Consider the following 19,464-nt stretch of genomic DNA (forward strand, 5'->3'; position numbering starts at 1 on the left):
CATTGCAGTAAAATATGAACCAGAACTGGACAAGTGAATAGAAATCCAGCGTTCACAAACAATAAAACAGCCATAAAACGAGTGGTGAGTGTGTCTCCCCAGTGAGTACTTTCTGGTGCGAATCAAAGTCCGCGGAGGATGAGAAGCCCCCGGGAAGTTCAAAAACTCGCTTTTTTTATGCACCGGGAAGTCATCGCCATGGCAACGAGCCCAGCCGCAACTTCAGTGATGTCGTCTCGGAGCGTGAAACTGAGAATTTTTTATTTCTTTATAGAGCTATCCCTCAGAGACGTGGATCTTGCCCCGTGTAAAAAAATAAAATAAAATAAAATAAAAAAGAATAAAACAGAAATGCATTTGTTGTAGGTTTTCCAATGACCATGCAGGCTTGTTAAATATTTTACACAGACAGGGAGCACAGTGAAACAGGCCATGTTTCCTAAATATAAATGATAACTTTGTGTTTGCCGCTGTAACGGACATCTGTTAGAGGCTGTATTGCACATGGGAAATTACAAACCTCATGTTAGAGGAGAATCATAGTTTTTAACCATAGTTGTCAAGATTCTTCAGCATTTTAGCATCCTTCAGCTCATCGTTTTGGCTTTCCGCTCTCAAATTTCACTCTTGTCATCCCTTTAACCCAAGGTTTGTAGTTTCCGAGCCACAACAAACCAACATTTAGCAGTTTGCTCTTTATTTGCTGGACGTCTAATTAGCAGCGGTTTGCTAAAAGCTTCAAGAGTCGATATGTCAGAGTTGCATTTACGTTCTTATCAGCCTGCAGGAGAAGGTCGGGGTGGAGGACGGGCGTTTAAAGTGCACTACTCTCATAAAGGTCAAAGTTCGCGTGCACGTCAGTTTCTGCAGTTTCCAAAAATAAAAGACGTTTCTATCTTTGATCACATTTTATCCCTTTTATTCCCCAAACTAGCGAGAGAGAGAGAGAAAGAGGGGGCATTAATACTACTACTACAACAACAACACAACCTTTCTAGCTTAGGGCAGCCAAAACCTTAAAGCGTTTCCCACTGATACAGACGGGAATTACACCTAGGAGTGTGCAGACTACTAATGGTGGTGAATTACGTCCCCGGAGTCTGCTATAATAAAAAGTAAGCTCAATTTCCAGGAGCCAAGAGCTGGAGGTCTTATTTTGCTGCACGCAACTCATTTGTGAAATTGGACACCGCTGCCATTTGTTATCTTCGCGTGCGGAATACAAAACTTTTGCAAATTGCAAACAGGAGCGTTTCCACAACAAACAAGCTCATTTGGAATTCTTAAAAATGACCCCCTTTTGTTCATTCGTAATCTCGTTGAACGCAAGGAAGCGACAACACGCAGAGGGTGCACCCTAGACTCACGACGCTACACATTGCTGTTCAGTCACCTGCAATTCCTGTCGACGACTTGCAAGCTGCAGGAGGCCATCCCGTGTGCCATTAGTCTGCCGACTGCCACCCCATTTGTCATGGCTGCTTTCCGCCACAGGGCTCAGTGATGGAAGTCAACAGCAGAACGTCTAGTAAATGGATGCAGCTCCTCTCTTGCGCCCCCGACCCCCTCTACCCGACTGAGCGACACAGACAGCTAATTTATCTTCTTTCCAACTCTCTACCAGGTATCCCTAATGACCTAACCCCACCTCTGGCATTTTCCCTTATCTCCCTGTCCTGTATTCTCATGTTGACGCAAACTACAAAAAAAGAGTGAACGATAATGATGCCAGAAAATAAGAATATTACCTCCATAGGCAGGGTTTTTCATTTAGGACCTAAGGAATGTAAAGTGCTATCAGTAACTAAAGGTCACTTTTGCATTTCTGTGCACCACAAGCTGCTCTGCACATTGCTGCATTGCTGTATATCGCTACAGTCACTTTTTTTTTTTGTAAAGAAACCCAACATGAGCGATAAAAACCGTCAAGGCATGAATTACTATTTCTTTTTTCTCGTTCGGCTCGCACATCTTTCACTGTGAGCAAAACACGGCGCGAGGTTGAAAGGTGCTATAAAACCCACTGTGTCCTGGGTGGCTAGTTCAGACCTAATAAGGGCCTTTCAATTTAACGGTGGTGTAATATATCCAAAGGGTGAGTGGGCGCTGTGATGGGTTCATCATTCTGAGATGAAAAGGAGGGATTTTTATTTTATTGCATGTGCAGAATTCTCCAAAACCAGGGCTGGGAAAAGGCCTAAATGTCGACCAGAAGAACCTCCTCCGCAATTGAGGTTTATTGTGTTCTGAAGAAGTCGGACTTTAACGGCGTTCCCACAATGCAGAAAACCTGGAATGACAAAAAAAACAAAAAACAACCAAGCCTGTCAAACAACGTTCCTGCGCTCAAAGTCAGACGCTGGTGACATGACACGACGCAGCCCGAGTGTCATTTGAAGACGGCTAAATTAAGTTCCGACAGCCCGGTTGTCAACGCCGAGCTCGGCCGGCTCCTGTTGCCGGGAGGACGGCGGCGCTCAGTGTGTCGCCGTGGGTGGAAAACCTTGAGGTCACCACTCCCACCTTGAGCGCACGTCGGCAACACTGGAGACAAATTTGCTGTCACCGTCAAGCCCTTCTGCTTTTTTAAAGTTTTTCCGCCACTTCTGAGCACATTTGCATGCTATGACATTTAGTTGCTAAGTAACTGAAGTGAAAAGAACAGTCTATATATGATATGTTATTTAGTGGAGTTGCTTGGCTTGAGAAGGGGGTAAATTTGGAGCATGTGGCTTGGAGTGCATGGGAATATGCACATAAATGCACCCATACATTTTCCCATGTCACTATATCACAACAACAACAATCTCTTCTACAAAGTTCTGCTTGCAGATAGGATTGGCGCATTGTTGCATTCATCGTCTGCAGAAAGTAATCACTTGGCCTGTGTTTTATAAGAGCTAACAGAAATGGGGTTGGACTTCACCTTAATCATTTGGCGTTTGTGTTTTTCTCCCCGGGCCATCGCCAAGCCGTGGCCGACAGCTTGCCGCGTTTGGCAAGCGCCGTGCATTCATTTTCCACACCGAAGAGAAGTGTGAAGAAGTGTCATGGTTTGTGCCCTCGTTTTTTTTTTTCTTTTCTTTCATACACCGATTCAGATTCAGTTGAAACCGAGCGGCGGCGGCCACTTGAAGCTTCGAGAATCACGCTTTTAACTGCAATTATCGTGAGACGGTGCCTCCGCAGATGGGGGATGCCCTCTTGAGAAAATCTATTTCTGTGACTTTCGAGCTTCTTAAAACCGGTGACGGGCATGGGAACCCAATGACGGTCTAAATGAACCTCAGTGAAAGCGGCCGTATGTTTTTCTTTAAGGATATTTCACATGGACTTGATAGAAGGAAAGAGACTGAAAATACTTCTGAAAACCCTCTGTTGTCTGATGACTTTGTGATTGAAAATACCATCAGTTCGCTGTCTAATTAAAGCCGCACTTCATGACTAAGATTGATGTCTCTTGGCGAATTCTGGCACGTTGATCTGCATGAGCAATTAGGCAGAAGCGTAGTTTGTTGCGTGTTGCAACAACAGAACCAAACAAAGCCGAGGCTGTACGTTGAAGCTGAGCTAACGGCAAATGCAGGTTGCAAAGAACTATCCCAAATTCTACTTTTCGTTGAGTGATGCACAGTCCTATGTGCCACTTTCCAGTCTGGCATAAAGAATAAGACATCAGCATTTGGTTCAGGTTGTCAGTATCCAATGTATTTTTAATGAAAACCACACTCACTATAGTCTGGAGCTCACAGATGAAGTCGTAACAGAAACTCTTCATGAGAACAAACAAGTTAATTCTGCTGTTGCACCGGTGGAAGTATCTTAATGTCGCTGTAACACATTAAGGCTCTATTTTCCCCAGTGATTGGTAATGAGTGTCATCGCAAGGACCTTAATGAACCTGATCATTACACCTCCAGTAATCACTACAGCGCCGACGAGCAACACATCAGAGGCCTTGTTCACGTAACGCTTTCTTTAATTTGTTCATACAAACGCACCGTGTGTAGCGCAAAGGAGTGGCGTGTCCTCTGCGCGCGGCTTACCGCGTAAAGAAATGTAAGATTTTCAGTGTGCGAAACTAAAATTAACATCAGAGTGATCTGCTAATTAGGAATGCTCGACTGGATAAAATAATTACCGAACCCAGCTGTACTCTGAACTCTATTAGAAATCCGCCCAAGAGGCTGAGCCCACATCAAACAGCTCCGGCTCCTGCGCGGTTCACACTGGGAACACCTCAGGCTTCCACACACACTGGTCGGTGATTTGATTAAGTTTCGCCTCATTTTGATTATTGCGCTGGAAGTAAAGTCATAATTAGTTGCAGGAGCGATGGCTGGATTCGGACTGTCAGTTTATCTGTGTTCACAAGGGTGACAATTCAGTGTTCTGCTGGGAAACTTTTGGACCTGGCATTACTTAGACCCACCTAGACCAGACCAGGCACCCCCCCACCCCATAGCAATGACACTACTTCATGGCAGCAACCGTCCTGACACAAGCACACACACAAAAACACTTTGGGAACAACTCAAAAAAACATGAAGCACTAGATCCCAAACTGATCCAAGTATCTGTGGGATGATCCACTGACGCCCCTCCCCTCAACCCATAGGACTCAAAGGCCCCCCACTAACAACATCCTGTTGCAGGACACCATCAGAAGGCCCATGTCCGTTCTCTGATGAGCTACAACTGGTGGTCATAATGTTATGCCTGATCGGTGCATGCACAAATGGGGCTTTCACACTTGCAGTGAGAGTGTGACAAACACATTTTCATGCGTTTTTAACACTTTATATTTGTGACGTTACTGGAACAGATACCAGAGTATGATGTAAACGGTCCATGTCGCAGACGTGGTCTCTAACGTCGCGTTAATTGAACTGCGAACAAGACGAGCGCAAGGGAAAGGAAGCATTGACCCATATCTCTGCTCTCTGAATATCCACCGGCTCGAAACCTTGAAACACTGTCTGTTTTCCCCCCAAAGGCCCAAAGCCATCAGGTTGCCACTGGACAACAACGAGCCAAACAGGTTTCATCGCTTCTGTGTTTTGTGAAGCTCATTGTGCATTTGCATTAGTGTTTCTGTCTCTGGCGTCCCTAAACTTCAATGTCATGAAGCCACAATAATGACTAGTGGGTGGATGGTGCTTACGAAGAATGTTCTGGATCGGTACCAGCTTGTGTATTCCCTACTGTTCCTTACTGTTTTTCTGCTGCTGGCTTCTTATTATAGCAGCGCCAAGCCGAGACGCCTGGGTCATGTAATATTTAGGTCTTCCTGCTGTGCCGAAATAACAAACAAAACATGGTTTCTTGGACACTGAATTGAAATAATTCAACCGTCACGTAGACTTACATTATACAAGAGAGTCCGGGGAGTTAGCTAGCTAGCTAGAACACTGGCTGTTACCTAGCTAACTCCCTAGCTAGCTAGCAGCCAGTGTTCTAGCTAGCGAGCAGCCAGTGTTCTAGCTAGCGAGCAGCCAGTGTTCTAGCTAGCAGCCAGTGTGCTAGCTAGCTAGCAGCCAGTGTTCTAGCTAGCTAGCTAGCTAACTCCGGTGTTTTTTTGTGGTGAATAAGAATATGAAGCAACGCAGCTTCTATATATTCTCACGAGTCGATACCAACAGACTACTTTTCTTTCTGCATCTTTGTAAACAACTATTTTTCATGGCCTTCAGGTGAATCCAAAGCTCCGCACCACGAGGGCTACAGGTCTTGTTTCGTATACGGAGGTCTGTACATGCAACCTGCAGCTAAAACACATGGGGTGACATTCAGACCGGGTGTAGTGAAGCAGGTGCAGGCAGGAGCAGTAACACAATCCATTCTGCACTTAAAGAGGCGATAAATGTGTTTTTACTGAGCCGCAGCGCAAAATGACCATAATACAATAATACAAGTGTTGATCAAAGCCAATGTCTTGGTGGGAATGGAATTATTAAGACCAGCGGATCAGGCTGATTCCTGGCAGCAACGCCTGGGACTGTGGCTCCTCTTCGCGGTTGCGTCATTCGCCGACGTCTCCATTAATTGGAGGCTTGGAAAAACACCCAGTCATGCTGCCCACATCTCCCCACATTTCCGCTGCGTCCTGATTTCCCTTCTGGCGCACGTTTGCCAAGTCACCACACCTTGGAGTCCGATCAGAGGAGGAGAGGAGAGGAGAGGCATCATCCGTCATGCTTGCTGACACCTCATTATGAAAACGGTGATCTCCGGGGGCACGCCACATGGCACGGTGGCACGAGGGCCGTCTGCTGCTGGCTCCGCTCACTGAGCCGACGGGGGCAGTCGGAGGATGCTGCCCTGGCCTCGGCTACGTGAGAGAATGAGACAGCAAAGGTGAACATACATGAAAAGACGAGGCTTATACCTACAAATGAAAATGCCACATATGCCCTCTCAGCTTCCAAAAGGATTTCTCAGATCAGGTTTAATGCAGCCCCCTTTGGGTCGAGATTGCTTTACTTTCCCCCCGGAGATGAATGTGCCCTTCAGTGTGACATCAAAGCAGCGGGATTAGGGGTTGATTAAGCTCAACATAAACAGAGAAAAGAAGCTTCACCCTGAGCCCATCACAGCAGCTCTCTGAGGCCAGCGATGAAGACGCAGATAGAAACATACTCGTGGTGTTTGTACAGCGTGAATTTTTGAGCATATGGATCAATATTGCTTAGAGAGAGGCTATCCCAGACTACTTTGACAACAAATCAAATAAATTTTATTCTAATAACAAGATGCTTTACAGAACCGAGACCATGAAACCCCCAGAGCAAAGAACTTTTTCTTTTTTTTGAAATGAAGGAACCTTGGAGATGAAGGGAGATGCAGTGAAGGACTCACAGCTGATAACATGCGTCGCAGCTGTAGCACACGAGTGCTGCACGAGGAAGATGAAGGACAGGTGTTCAGCAGCCTAGACCTGTAGCAGCGTAACTGAGGGATGGGTCAGGGTCACACTGAACCAGCCATAACTAAAAGTTTCATATTTAATCTTAAAACTAGAGAGGGTGTCCGCTTCCTGAACCCAGAAGAGGGGCTATATATGTCTGCAAAGTGACTTTATTAGCCAGCAAAACATCAGCACTAACAGTATTACCTATTACCCCTGCACATACTAAATGAGCAAGATAGTTCTTCCTCACTAGTTTAATGTAATTAGCTATTAGCATGATTAGCTCTGTAAATGTCCATATTCCCTCGTAGAAGTGAGGCCGCGGAGGCTGTTAAACATTTCATCCTGCGTGCGTTTTGCAGCCGAGCAAAAAAAAAAGTGAAACCACCACTTCACTTGTTATCAAATCAAGTTAATATATGTTTGATGCAGAACTTGGAACAGTTATTCTATAAGAAATCAATCAGGGCACATTTAAATGAGGTAATTGAAAATGTACTGTATATTTAAAAGGCTTTAAATGGAACTAAAAGAGGTTTTTGGCGCCCGTACTTTAAAGGAACAAGGTGTTGTGGACTTTCACAGCACATGAGCATGTCGTGCATGTGTTTTGTCAGAAAGGTGCTTGCTGTAGTAACAACTCCCGTCTTCGGCCTGCTGCCTAAAACGTAAAAATAAAACGTCGCACACACCACACGCAGTACGTCACCGTGTCTAAGCGAGCTAAACGAGATTTGAATCCTCTCTTTTCTCAGAGTGGCACGCGAAAAATGGAGTTGAACTCCTCTGGGGGAGACATCGTTCTGTGACGGAGCCAGCAAAGCGGTTGTGACTCGAGCTGCCTGTCGGGATGCTTGTCAGTCATCCCGACAGCATTGATTTCAAGAACTTTTATAATTTCTTGTTCATTTTTTTGTAGCTAAGAGATGGGAATACATTAAAAACATGCTTTTTCAGCTGCAGCGTTGCCATGTGACGTGCCGCTGAAAATCAGTCGGCTAAACTGACATGAAAGATGATTAATCTATAATTGTCTGTCAGTTGTTTTGTATATCTCCCACCGTATTTCACCGCTATTATCTCTTTTGTATTACTGGCATAATAAGGCAACTCAAAAAATCATAGTTGCACTAATGAAAGTCTTCCATCACAAAAAAAGTTTCAGCTCACGTATAAAAAAAAACAAACTGAAATGACATTTTAGTTTTGACAGTCACTATTTATCAGGCATGGCGTGCGGAGCTGAGCCACTGAGCCCTGTCAATCTAACCAATGCTACTTGGAGGATCGGAAGAGGAGGAGGAGGATTATATTGGAATACAGCCCAAGTTGTTGGTGTTGGCAGGCGCCCAAATCAGGGGTGAAAGACATCTGGCAACACTGGATGGCCTCAGTGACTTTAACGAATCTTAGATTTCTCTTTGGCAACCTTGCAGAGAACACACAGGGACGGGCTCGCCTTCCAGTCTTGATGCTAAGCTAAGCTAACCAACATATTCGTCTAAAATTAATGTCAAACCACTGCTTTAAAGAAAACACTTCACCTCACTCTCAGTTTTTCCTGAACACCGGTGTTTGGCGTTCAACACCTGACGAGTCACATGCCGCGGCTCTTATTTCCCTGTGCAAATGTTTTGCAAGCCTTTAACCTCTGAGGAGTATCACGCTAAAGGCGAGCCAGGAATCGACAAACATTTGACTTAGTTTATCATTCAGCACGTCATATACCGGGTATATGTCTTGAGACAACAAGCCAGGTTTGCTTTAAAGATTTGCTCAAATGCATTTGAGAACGGCACATCTTGTTTCTTCGCTGCAGACCGATGAGCCGCCAGGTGTTAATACACATGCTTGACAAATAACAGTTTTAATGATTGCGAGGAGGTCAAGGAGCAGCCGAGGATCCTTAATGCTCACACACTCTCCTGTTATGCAAATACTGACCTCTGAACTGCGCCTTTTTCATTCCTGTCCAATTTGCACAGCCCAAACAAGCTTCACTAAGTCTTTAAACTCACCTGAAACGTTCAGGTTGCACCAGAGGATGTCTCTCGTTGAGTGAATTCACGCGTCATTAGGTTTTAAGTGTGAGTTAATTGTGTTGTGACAATAACACGGATGCAGAGTGTCCTAATAGGGGAAATCAATCAGGGAACAACAAAGCGCGTAATATTTTATTTTGGGAGCATTTAAAAAATTTTTTTTTTTTTACAAAATCTGATCATTGCACGCAGCCACTAAGAATAAGATTAATGTTCCCTGTGGGGAAGTGTGAAGAAAGAAGGGGGAATGAACTCGTATGCATGTGTAGGCTGCAGATATGAACACCAGTGAAGAATATTAGAATATGAAAATATACTTTATGTCCTTTGCATTGTAAGAAATAATCCATCTTCCATGTGGTCATGTCCAGATTTGCATGCTGCATGTGCATCGCTGGCTGCAGAAGAGTTCAAACCTCCAGATGGAAGCACCATATGTACAGGAGCTACTGCATGTGCGACCAACACGTGGCCGCAAACTGCACCCCAGTTTAAGTGCTCTGAAAGAAAAAAATGAGTCCTTCCTTTCTCGGTTCGAAGAAATGTTATTTTTTTCCATTTCAAAGAGGAGATAATGGTTTGAAATGTTGCACGGCCTCTGGTTGGGAGCAGGCAAGGCCTCACAAATGCAGTGCTTTTGGGTGAAGCGGCACCGACGTGATGTGCTCTTGTTTTTTTCTTGAGCTGCACAACATCTCACAGACCTGATTTTCTGTGCATCTTTGATAAAAACATGCTGCATTGTGATCATCCAGCGAGCGGAAACAAAGCAGAGAGCAGTCAAGCGAGAGGCTTTTTGTTTGACTGTCATCTGGTTGCCACGTGAAGCCGCGCTCGTCTGAAAGAGGGACAATTTTCTTTTTTTGTTAAAGCTTCTTTTGGATTCTTTAGTAACAATGCAATATATATAGATAATAATAACAGATGATGCGGCGTATTTCATTCTGTAAACACGTAGAGGTTATAGTGTGCCACTATTAGTTCCAGCCCTCACCTTTTTATCTGTTTTTCTTTACAATGAGCGTCTACAACCTGCGAAATGTCGCACGCCACGTGAGCGGACTTCCCTCCCGTTCGCTCACTCATTCACACACACGGTTTTAACACCTATCCCCGACCAGCTCAAACCATCTGGCGGCGAAACACAGAGGAATTTCGTGACAAAGACGTACAAACGGGGCTCGAGGTGTAATTACAGTAAACGGCGTCGCCATCTGCTCCGTGTGTGACTGCAGCGTCCGGGCATTATTGCATTATTCGCCACCATCCCGTGTGTTTTTAATGCATTTGTCGCCATGTTTTATTCACTCTTACAGTTTCAGTCCTACACGGCAACGTGTTGTCACTCTCGGGTCACATGCAATTTAATCCTTCTTGGCTACAAGTTAAGTTATTTGATTAGTAGCCTAATTGCTAGTTATCTAGTTAGCCAAGTCTTTTTCTTCATAACATTGTTTCTTTTCTTAGCTTTGGTTTTCAATTGAAGCGCTTTTGTTGCAGCTTTTGTTGCGCTTTTCCAGTGTGCATGCAACATTAGAGCGATACTGCAACCAACCACTAGGGGGCTATGTTGTCAATCCAGTTTTGCTATGGCCGCCTAAACGAAGCAACGACGGTTCATCTTAATGCTAACAGATGCGCCGTCGGGCACCATTTCACTGCAATTTCAGCTCTGGTGGAGAAAATGTTCCGTCCTTGAGACCGGGCTCCAAAAGTGATGGATCAAGCTGATGTTCTCGCTGTCAAAATCTCTTGGCCCTGACTCGCTAGCGGCGCTGTCGCAGCAAAAAATTTGGCTTTTGGAAGTCACCTCTGCTAACGCGTTTAACGCAACAAATGTTTTTGAGGGAGGAAGGCAGTGCTTTTTCCTAAATGTATTCACACATCTCGACTCTGAAGAATAGCCCTTTGTGGAAATGAGTCATTTTTTTTCCCCCCTCCATCACTCCAACTAACCGTGAAGGATTGCGGTCTGAGAGTTTAGGGTGAATGAATTATACTCTGCTCACAGAGAGAAAGAATTTTGATGGAGTCATAAGGCTTAAGAAACTTTCAGCTGAAAGTATTTTCTCTGTTTAAACAGTCTGACTGGCAGGACGACTAATATTTCATGACTTTAGGAAAACTCAGACATTTCACCAACACAGCTCATTGCCCAGTGATCATCCAGCTCACGCAAGGAGACTAATTACAGTTTATTCACCCTGTAAATTGACTTTCCACATTCTTGCTAGTCTATTATTATTGTCCGTGTCTCTGTTATTCTAAGTTAGCAAATAAAGGTGGCTTACACTGAAGATTGACACCACTGTTACGTCTAAGATGCTAAATATGAAGCTAGAGGCGGCACTAGAGCAGGTAGGGCTGCTAACACCCTGCGCAGTGAAACCACAACCTGTTTGCATTTTTAAAAGGATTAAACAACATGCATGCTGGTAATTAAGTGTTGTTTAGAGGAGTTGTTTTAGCTTTGAGCAAAGACGGGCCGGCTGTTCCCTTCCAAGGTGCCTGTCTTGGGTTCAGATCCCAGGTTATAAGAAGAAAATGTCGTGTTTTTAGTTCATGGACATAGAGGAGGGGTCAGAATATTAATATGGGAAGCTGCGTGGCTGGTGGTTAGAGAATCAGACTTGGGTTTGTGCAGTTGAAATCTCCTCTACACAACTCTTTGTGTGTACGAAAGAATGGGCTAAATACAGAGAACAATGTAGGGTCGGTAAGGGTTAGAGTTAGAGCCGGACTGTGACCACAAATCAGTGTTCAAACAATCAATCCAAGCCCTTCAGTTTGAACTGACCTACGCCGGACATGGCGGTTGTGCCGGTGTTGTTAAAGCGACAATATGAACCATTAGGCACAAAAGGGTGCAGCATTTATTTTGCAGTTTAAAACCATCATCCTCCTCCATCTGCCTCAAGGCCAAACGAGTCGATCTGGATATTAATTTTTAGCACCAGGAAGGAAATTCAAATTACTTCAAGAATAATAGATAATTTACCTCCAGCTGTTATCTGGAGAAGATGTCATGGTTGTCGAGGAAGTCAAATGCGTACCCTCTATTTAAACTCGCTCACGTCGAAGCTTTCTAGAAAAAAAACTGAAATGAGGTTGTGATTCAGAAGAGCTCCTTGACTCACAAATGCGTTGTTTTCGGGGCTTTGTCCTCCTCTCTCTCCACAACAAACAGTTCCCTCCGCTCTCCGCGCTTCACCACCTCCCTGATTATAATCAATGTGTGTAGGTCCCCTCATTCCTCCTCTCCCTCCAGGTAATCAGACCGCCGTCTCGCCCCGGGGTTGAACGCGGCTGGACGTCCTGTGTGGGAGGGACGTGCTGATTTTGACATGTGTTTGTGCAGCTGTGTTGCTGCTGTAATCACACAAACGCATAAATTGTAATTTCAATTATCGGTGAACTTTTCCCGTGCCACATTTTTCACAATACTTCCCTCTGAGGACCTGCATTGTTAAATTGACAGTGAGTAATTTCCAACCTGTTGGCTTTGGACTGGTGGGAGCCAGTTTTTGTGTGCATGGATAACTCCTGCACTAAATACTCGCAGCTCTCCACAACGTGTAAATATATACGCCATATATGCTGCCAACTAAATCAAATGTCACACTGGAAAATCATCACCAGCACAAATAAAGTACAGCGTGATTGTGATTTGTGGCTGACCTTTACAATGTATTTTTATTTTTTTGCAGAGTGTCTTGATTGTGATTTTGAGAGCCCTGCTTCTTAAAGCTGAGATTTACTTTCCCTGAGATGGTAGTCATATTGGATTTAATTAAACAGAAGGGCACAGGGCTTCATTATTTAAGTCCACAGAATGTTAACTACAGAGAAAATAGGAGACGGACTATTACAGGCATTTAAACAATGTGGGAAGTGCACTGAAGGAAAACGCTATTCCGACTGCGTCTGCCCCTTATTGCGGAGCTATACAGCGCTCTGCCTCTGTATTTTTTAAGCCTTTCATTGCATGAATCATTCATAAACAAAGAGTGATATCTGCTAAATGTCTGCTGCTGCCGGGAGCATCTCACATGCCATCTGGCAATTGTGACTTTTTTCACAGATTCTTGAACACAGGGGAGGAAAAAAAAAGAAAAGAGAGAGAGAGCGATGATTTGTGTCCTTCCTACACCACTGCACGGACATTCAGATGGACCAGCACTTCTCAGCAGCCTGCGCCCACAACATAAATGAAGATGTTTAGAGCTTGCCTCATGTCTGAGTCTTCTTCTGTATCTGCTATGAAACGACAAACATGGCAGTCATCCTGCACCCGATGGAAATTAACCTCTAAACCACTGCTTTAACTATACAACCAGCTTGAATCACTATGTGCAGCGATGCATGGCGTCGTCACGGCATGCATAATGGAGGAGACCAATCATTACGAGTGTTTGCAACAGTATGCTGACACTTGTGATCACAGAAAATATAAAGTGCTTACAAATATTGAACTACTTATCTGTTTAAAATGAATCCAGGTTGCAAGAGTTTAACATAAACTGCAGAGGCTATTAAGGGCCATGATTATAAATAGCCTCCAGTAACATTCAGCTAAAGGGAGAGTGGATATTGGATTTATATTAATTAAATCCACACAATTTGCTAAAACAAATAGTGTTAATTCACTAGCTTTTTCTCCATAGGCTATTTTCTCTGCCTTAATTTGCTTCCGCGCGGCCTCTCCCTTTAGAAAACCCCAACCCGCCGGACTATTTTTCAAAACGTGTGACACACGTATGAAGGAAACTCGTATGATGGCGTTAAATTTTAATGTGGTTTTCACAAGATGCAGCGGCTGCCTCGGATTGGAAACACGGTGGCCGCGGGAGCTCGTTCGACAGACTTGCACAAGACGAATGGGAGGTGACACGCGTGTCCAGAGGGCCCGGTTTAAGAATGCAGAGTCACCGCGCCGTTGTGTGCGCGCATGTTAGTTTGTGTATCACCTCGTTTCTGCTTTTCCTTCAGACTAAAAGGAGCGTGTAAACACATTATTCTCTTTCACTCTTATGTCAAACTTCTAAAAGGCGCACTGCAGGTTACAATAGCAATCCCTTCTGTTCTCCCCCAGGCAGTAGCAGCAACAAATGCATCTTGCCAGGTTTTTTTTGTTTTTTGTTTTTTGTTTTTTTACCCGCCCTTCCAACTTCCTGCTGCAGTGTGGCCTCGGGTGCATACGAGCCAGGGTGCTGGGTGGATGGTGTTTTGGCCGCCGGCGTCAAGTCGCCGGACCATTTCAGAGCCGGAGTTTGGATGCCAGTTTGTTCAATAAATAAAGTGAGACGGTGGGAGGAGAGCGGGCAGCAGAGATGTGGGAGGGAGGTTGGCATCTCGTTCATTTGAGCGTGTGACAGGGGAGAACACAGACGGGCCTCTTCGGCGTTGGTTAGTGGTGGCTGCTCGGTAAAAAAACACAAGTGGTAGATGTACACGCGTATGTTGTTGTGACTGATAAATAAAAAAGGAAGAGGAAGAAGCATGATTATGGTTTGCAACACAGTTCACGTTAATGTAATGTATTTTGAGTGGAGATTCAGGGGTAACAAGGGTCATTTGAATGAGTATGGATCAGCTGAAGCAACATGATGCAACAGATATTAAATACATTAACATACTGAGTCACATATAACATATAAAATAGCTTAGCTTAAATAGCTCGGAGTGATTTACAAAGATGTTGGCGAATGGGTTAAACAGTTGCAATAATGACAAATGTGACAAATGCAATAATGGATCTGACTGTTAAGGTGTGTTTGGATAAATCTGATAATAGATTAAATCATCTGTTCTAGTCACAGAAGTGGTTGAAATAGCCTATTTCTTCCATTTACCAGTTACTTTTTAGCTAATACTATATAACAGCTAACTAAAATTAACGTAAAAACTGCATGTGTGCAGTATATTCTGTCTGATATGTATGTGCTGTACTGGCATATACGGTAGCTGCACTATTCTTGACTTTAGGGACGTGGTACATTGAACTGCATGAAAAAAAATCTATACATTTAATGTATTTAAGATGCATTTTGGAATAAGGAGAGCTCAGCGTTCAATAAGTGTCTCCTCTTTGGCCAACCCCTGTGCAAATGTCTTGCAGCCTTGGCAGTTGAATAGACCCCACGAGAACGGGAAATGTCAGGTCAGTTGATCTGTGGTTCAGAGAAAGGGAAAAAATGAGTAGGAGTTATGTGAGCTCTGCTGTGGGAGACCACATGAAATGGCAAAGCAACATAGAGGAAATTGCTGTCAAACCACTATAACAGACAAACCCGCAGCTGGAATCATCCGTCTGTCTGGATTAAGACAGTCTGTCTTAAGTCTGTCTGCGGTTAAGACAATCCGACAGGTTTTTACGTTCATATTAACTCTGATGATCAAAACCTGAGCAGAATATACTTCAATAATCTTATTCATCATCTCTGTGGCGTGTTTACGGTATACATCCTCCAGACATGTTCTGCTACCTTTTAATACCCTGTATATGAAATTATCTTTTCACCAATTTAACATTCAAGCCACAAACTTTATGAATATGTTGCACATTCTTGTATTTGAGTGGTAGCAATCGTGGAGCTAAACCATTTATCTAAAGTGAACCTATGGTGCGCTCATGTGGCCGAAACAGGTGATGAACGCCACACCATCATTCCTTTCTGCAGCGCCTCTACAGCGTTTAACTGGACTTCCACTTTCCAACTTCACAAACTTGCTTATCTTAGCATAAAGACTAGAAGTAAGGAGCAGCTGGGCTGGCTCCATTGGGCGGTCACTAAATCTGACATGATATCTTTTAATCTGATTCCAGATGTTTTGCCCGTTTGGAGAATCATAATTACTTTAGGATGATGATGATGTCCTCAAGTGAGAAAACGTTTTTTTGTTTTTTGTTTTTGGGAACTACACAAGACTAAATTAAATGTTTATATACCTTTACAATGAATCTAAGAGTAGGCCTGTGGAAATTAAAAATGCTGTGAACTCTGATACATAATGCTATACCGCCATCTCCTGGTCAAGACGAGAAACAGGCCTGTAGATGCCCTCAGATTTTATTTCTTTTTATTATTCCCTAAATATATTCCATATTCCTGTGGTCACGCAAACAAATTGTATAAATATATAAGAATAAAACAATAATATGAAACATTAGTTAGTTTTTATTTGTAAAACACTAGTTATTAGCATGTAATGTAACATCACCAATGTTAATGCCTTAATTTGTCCGTATGTCCATTTTGAAATTCTGTTTTTGTAAGACAAGATGTGATTATGTCGTATTAGTTTTTATGTAATTTTATTTAATTATATATCAGTAGTCTAGTGTTGTAACAATTGCTAAGCAACACACTCTTTAGCTGCTCCTGCTACTAGAATTAGCCGGCTAGCTAACTGTTGCTAGTGAAACCTGGTAACTGGGTACATAAATATGCTGTTCATTACTGTTCATTAAAGTTAAACACACAGTGGCTAGTAACTACTTGGAACAATTCAATTTTAAAGATATCCTTCTGAGAAAACTCACACAACTCTTGTATGAGTACATAGCTCGCCCAGTTAGCTTGTTAGCTAATCAGCTATGTAGGTATCTTGGACAGACTTGCTAAGCTAAAAGCTAACAGGGTTTAGGTGAGCCTCTATTAATGTAAGCTTTGTTGCTTTAGCTAACACAAGCTAAGTGGCTAAGTGTAGCAGACGTTGCTAGCTAAACTTAAAGAAGGTATGTAATTAGCTCAAAGGTCAGTGAAGACCAATAGAAAGATGGATTTATTAAAAAAATATCAAACAACTGCAATATTTTAAATATTTTCTGTAACTAATTACATTTTCTGACATAACTCATTGATATTTGTTCAGTTTTTGACGGTGAAAAAAATCGCAAACACCAGTAATGTTTAACATAATTTATATTTATTTTCTTTTGAACAAAATGTTAATAAATGTATTTGTTTTACGTCCAAAAAAGATCATGACTCGTGGGACGCATTTTATAAATAATTTCATCCAAGTCTTTTGTAGAAAAAAAAGAAAGTAAATTAGCAAACTAAAGCATCTCTAGTATGACAATATGACAACTTTATCATAATTTTTTCTCTATATTTGAACCCTTTTTCTCAATTCAAGCTTCATTTTTTTGTATGTTTTTCTTAAGACCTCTTCATCTCGTCTTTTTAACATCCAACTTAGTCCTACTCATCAACTCACACCACTGCTTTAGACAACAGAAAAATGCGGCAAAAATCTCAAAAAACAGACGAAAACCAAGGAGGCGAACAGAAAACACAGTGAGATTCCAACAGTGGGGGGGTGGGAGGAAGTTGGGGAAGGCAAGAGGGGGCATTTTTGGGATCCCACATCCTCAGGACATATTTACAACAGAAAGGACAAGGGGAGGCAGGGGAAGGGGCTTGTGTTGGCGTTGGTGGTGGTGGTCGGGGGGAAATGGATGAGTTGGTCTGGGCTGGGGTTCATCTGCATAGATCCACAGGACTCAGATGATGAACAGCGAGAGATCGAAGGGACGGCGAACAAAGTGTGGGCCTATTACATCCGCTGCTGTCTTCAAGGGAATGTAGTTCTCGAGCTGGTCAAGGAAATAAAAACGAGCAAAGCTACACTTCATAGCGAGCAAAAAAAGGGGAACTGGTGAGCAAACAAAATCTGTAGGCTGCATCTTAAAAATCCAGAGCGTGTCTTTTATGTGACATCCCACTCTGAGGTGTGAGCAAATCGATGGTCGTTACGTGATGCGAGGCAACGTAAGGTCAAGCTGTTAACGGAGAAGAAGGGGGGGAGGACACCGATACCATGTTTTCACAGCTAAGCCAATTTGGAGGCGAGGTTAACTTCAGTCTGTCTTTAGCTGATCATTAGCAGCAACTAAATGGAGGCTAAAAAAAACTGCTTCATTAGTAGGATTAATCATCCTTAGCTTTAATTTTTGGTATCTCGGTGGTTGATAATGGGATCAAGTTTTAGCTTTAGATAAATCTCCCTTTTCTGTCCTATTCTTAACTAAACCCGGAGTTAAAACTCTTCTTCCCATCTTCCTGTCGGTGTGTACTTTACTAGCAGCAGCCATGCAAATAAAACAATAAAACAGACAGAAAACAAGACGAAAAATTTGATGGATCAGCCCTTGAAAACTCCTCTCACTCCTCACGCACTGACACTAACAAAGCCCTTTGCTAGTCAGTGAAAGATAGCGCTTGATCAGCTCGTCTAAGGGTGATTTTTAAGAGTCAGTGGTTTTAAGTGATTGATTGATTGACTGACTGGCTGGTCACTTCCAACAGCTCTTTGATATTCGGTTGTGAAGATGCCACAGAGTAGCACGCTAACTCCATCTCTTATTTTAATTTTTTTTTGCCAGTATCTGCCTTTACGCAGCAGAGAGGCACTCAAAGATCTGGGGCCTCATTTATCAATGTTCATTGCAACAGCAGGAACTTTCCCCACGTAACAGGAACTTTAAGGAAGTCAGTCCTAAAACCCAGAGGAGCCAGATCCTACAGTAGTTAAGTTCTGGGAAGATAGTTTCAGTCCCTGCTCATTGGGTATCTCTTTTTGTTGCACATTGCTTGATTGGTCACGTATGCTAGCATTTAGCTTTAGATTTAGCTCTTTTAATTCTGCAACCAAGTGAAGTTTTGTGCTCTTTCTTGAATTTAGCTGATTAAATAAGAGCAATTCCCCCTCTAGCTAACCAGTGCTTTTAAAGAAATGCACCTAACATTTGTAATTTATTTGGTTTATTTTGTGTTTATTGATTATTTGTTATTTGCAGTAATTAGTAAGAAGCAGAATCACTGTTATCTTCCCTCTCAGTTTAGCACAAGCTAATGCTCAAGACTCTCTAAATTCCATTTTCACTGGGAGTTTAATAGCGTCTCTTTGATAAATGAGGCCCCTGGTGTTTTGGCTTCATGCAACGGCCCTCTTGTGTCCCTGGGTTTTCCCTGCAGTCTAATGTAAGACAAGTCAAAGTACTTGCTGTGGCGTTAAGACGAGCCACACCAACACCACCGTATGAGGTAAACTGAACACTTTAGAAACCGGAAAACACCACCTTCTGTGCAGGGGTGCTGCACCACGACTGAGCTCCGCGTCGACCTCTACAACACCCTGTGACTGCGAGCTGAACTGCCACTACCTTTGCTTTTGTCCTAACTTGCACAATGGCCCAACAAGTTAGAACAGAAAACGAGCTAGTCTCAGAGCACTTAAGGTCCTAAAATGTTTAGGCATGTACCGTCGTTAAGGGGTTGAGAAAAGGTCCGGTGGGGACAAAAATACAAGCTGAACATCAGAATACAGAAGAATAACATACAGTTTGTTTTCAGAGAAACACATGAGTGATGGGTAAGCTGGTCCTGGCTGGCCCTTGAGCAACATCACACACAAGGTAGTAAAGAAGATGCCTCTAAGGTGATGGAGAGTAGGACGTGGAACACAGTTGATATGTCAAAACATTCTGGCACCTGAAAAAAAGTG

The sequence above is a fragment of the Chelon labrosus genome (genome assembly GCF_963514085.1).
Source record: "Chelon labrosus genome assembly, chromosome: 24".
In the NCBI taxonomy this organism is placed as follows: domain Eukaryota; kingdom Metazoa; phylum Chordata; class Actinopteri; order Mugiliformes; family Mugilidae; genus Chelon; species Chelon labrosus.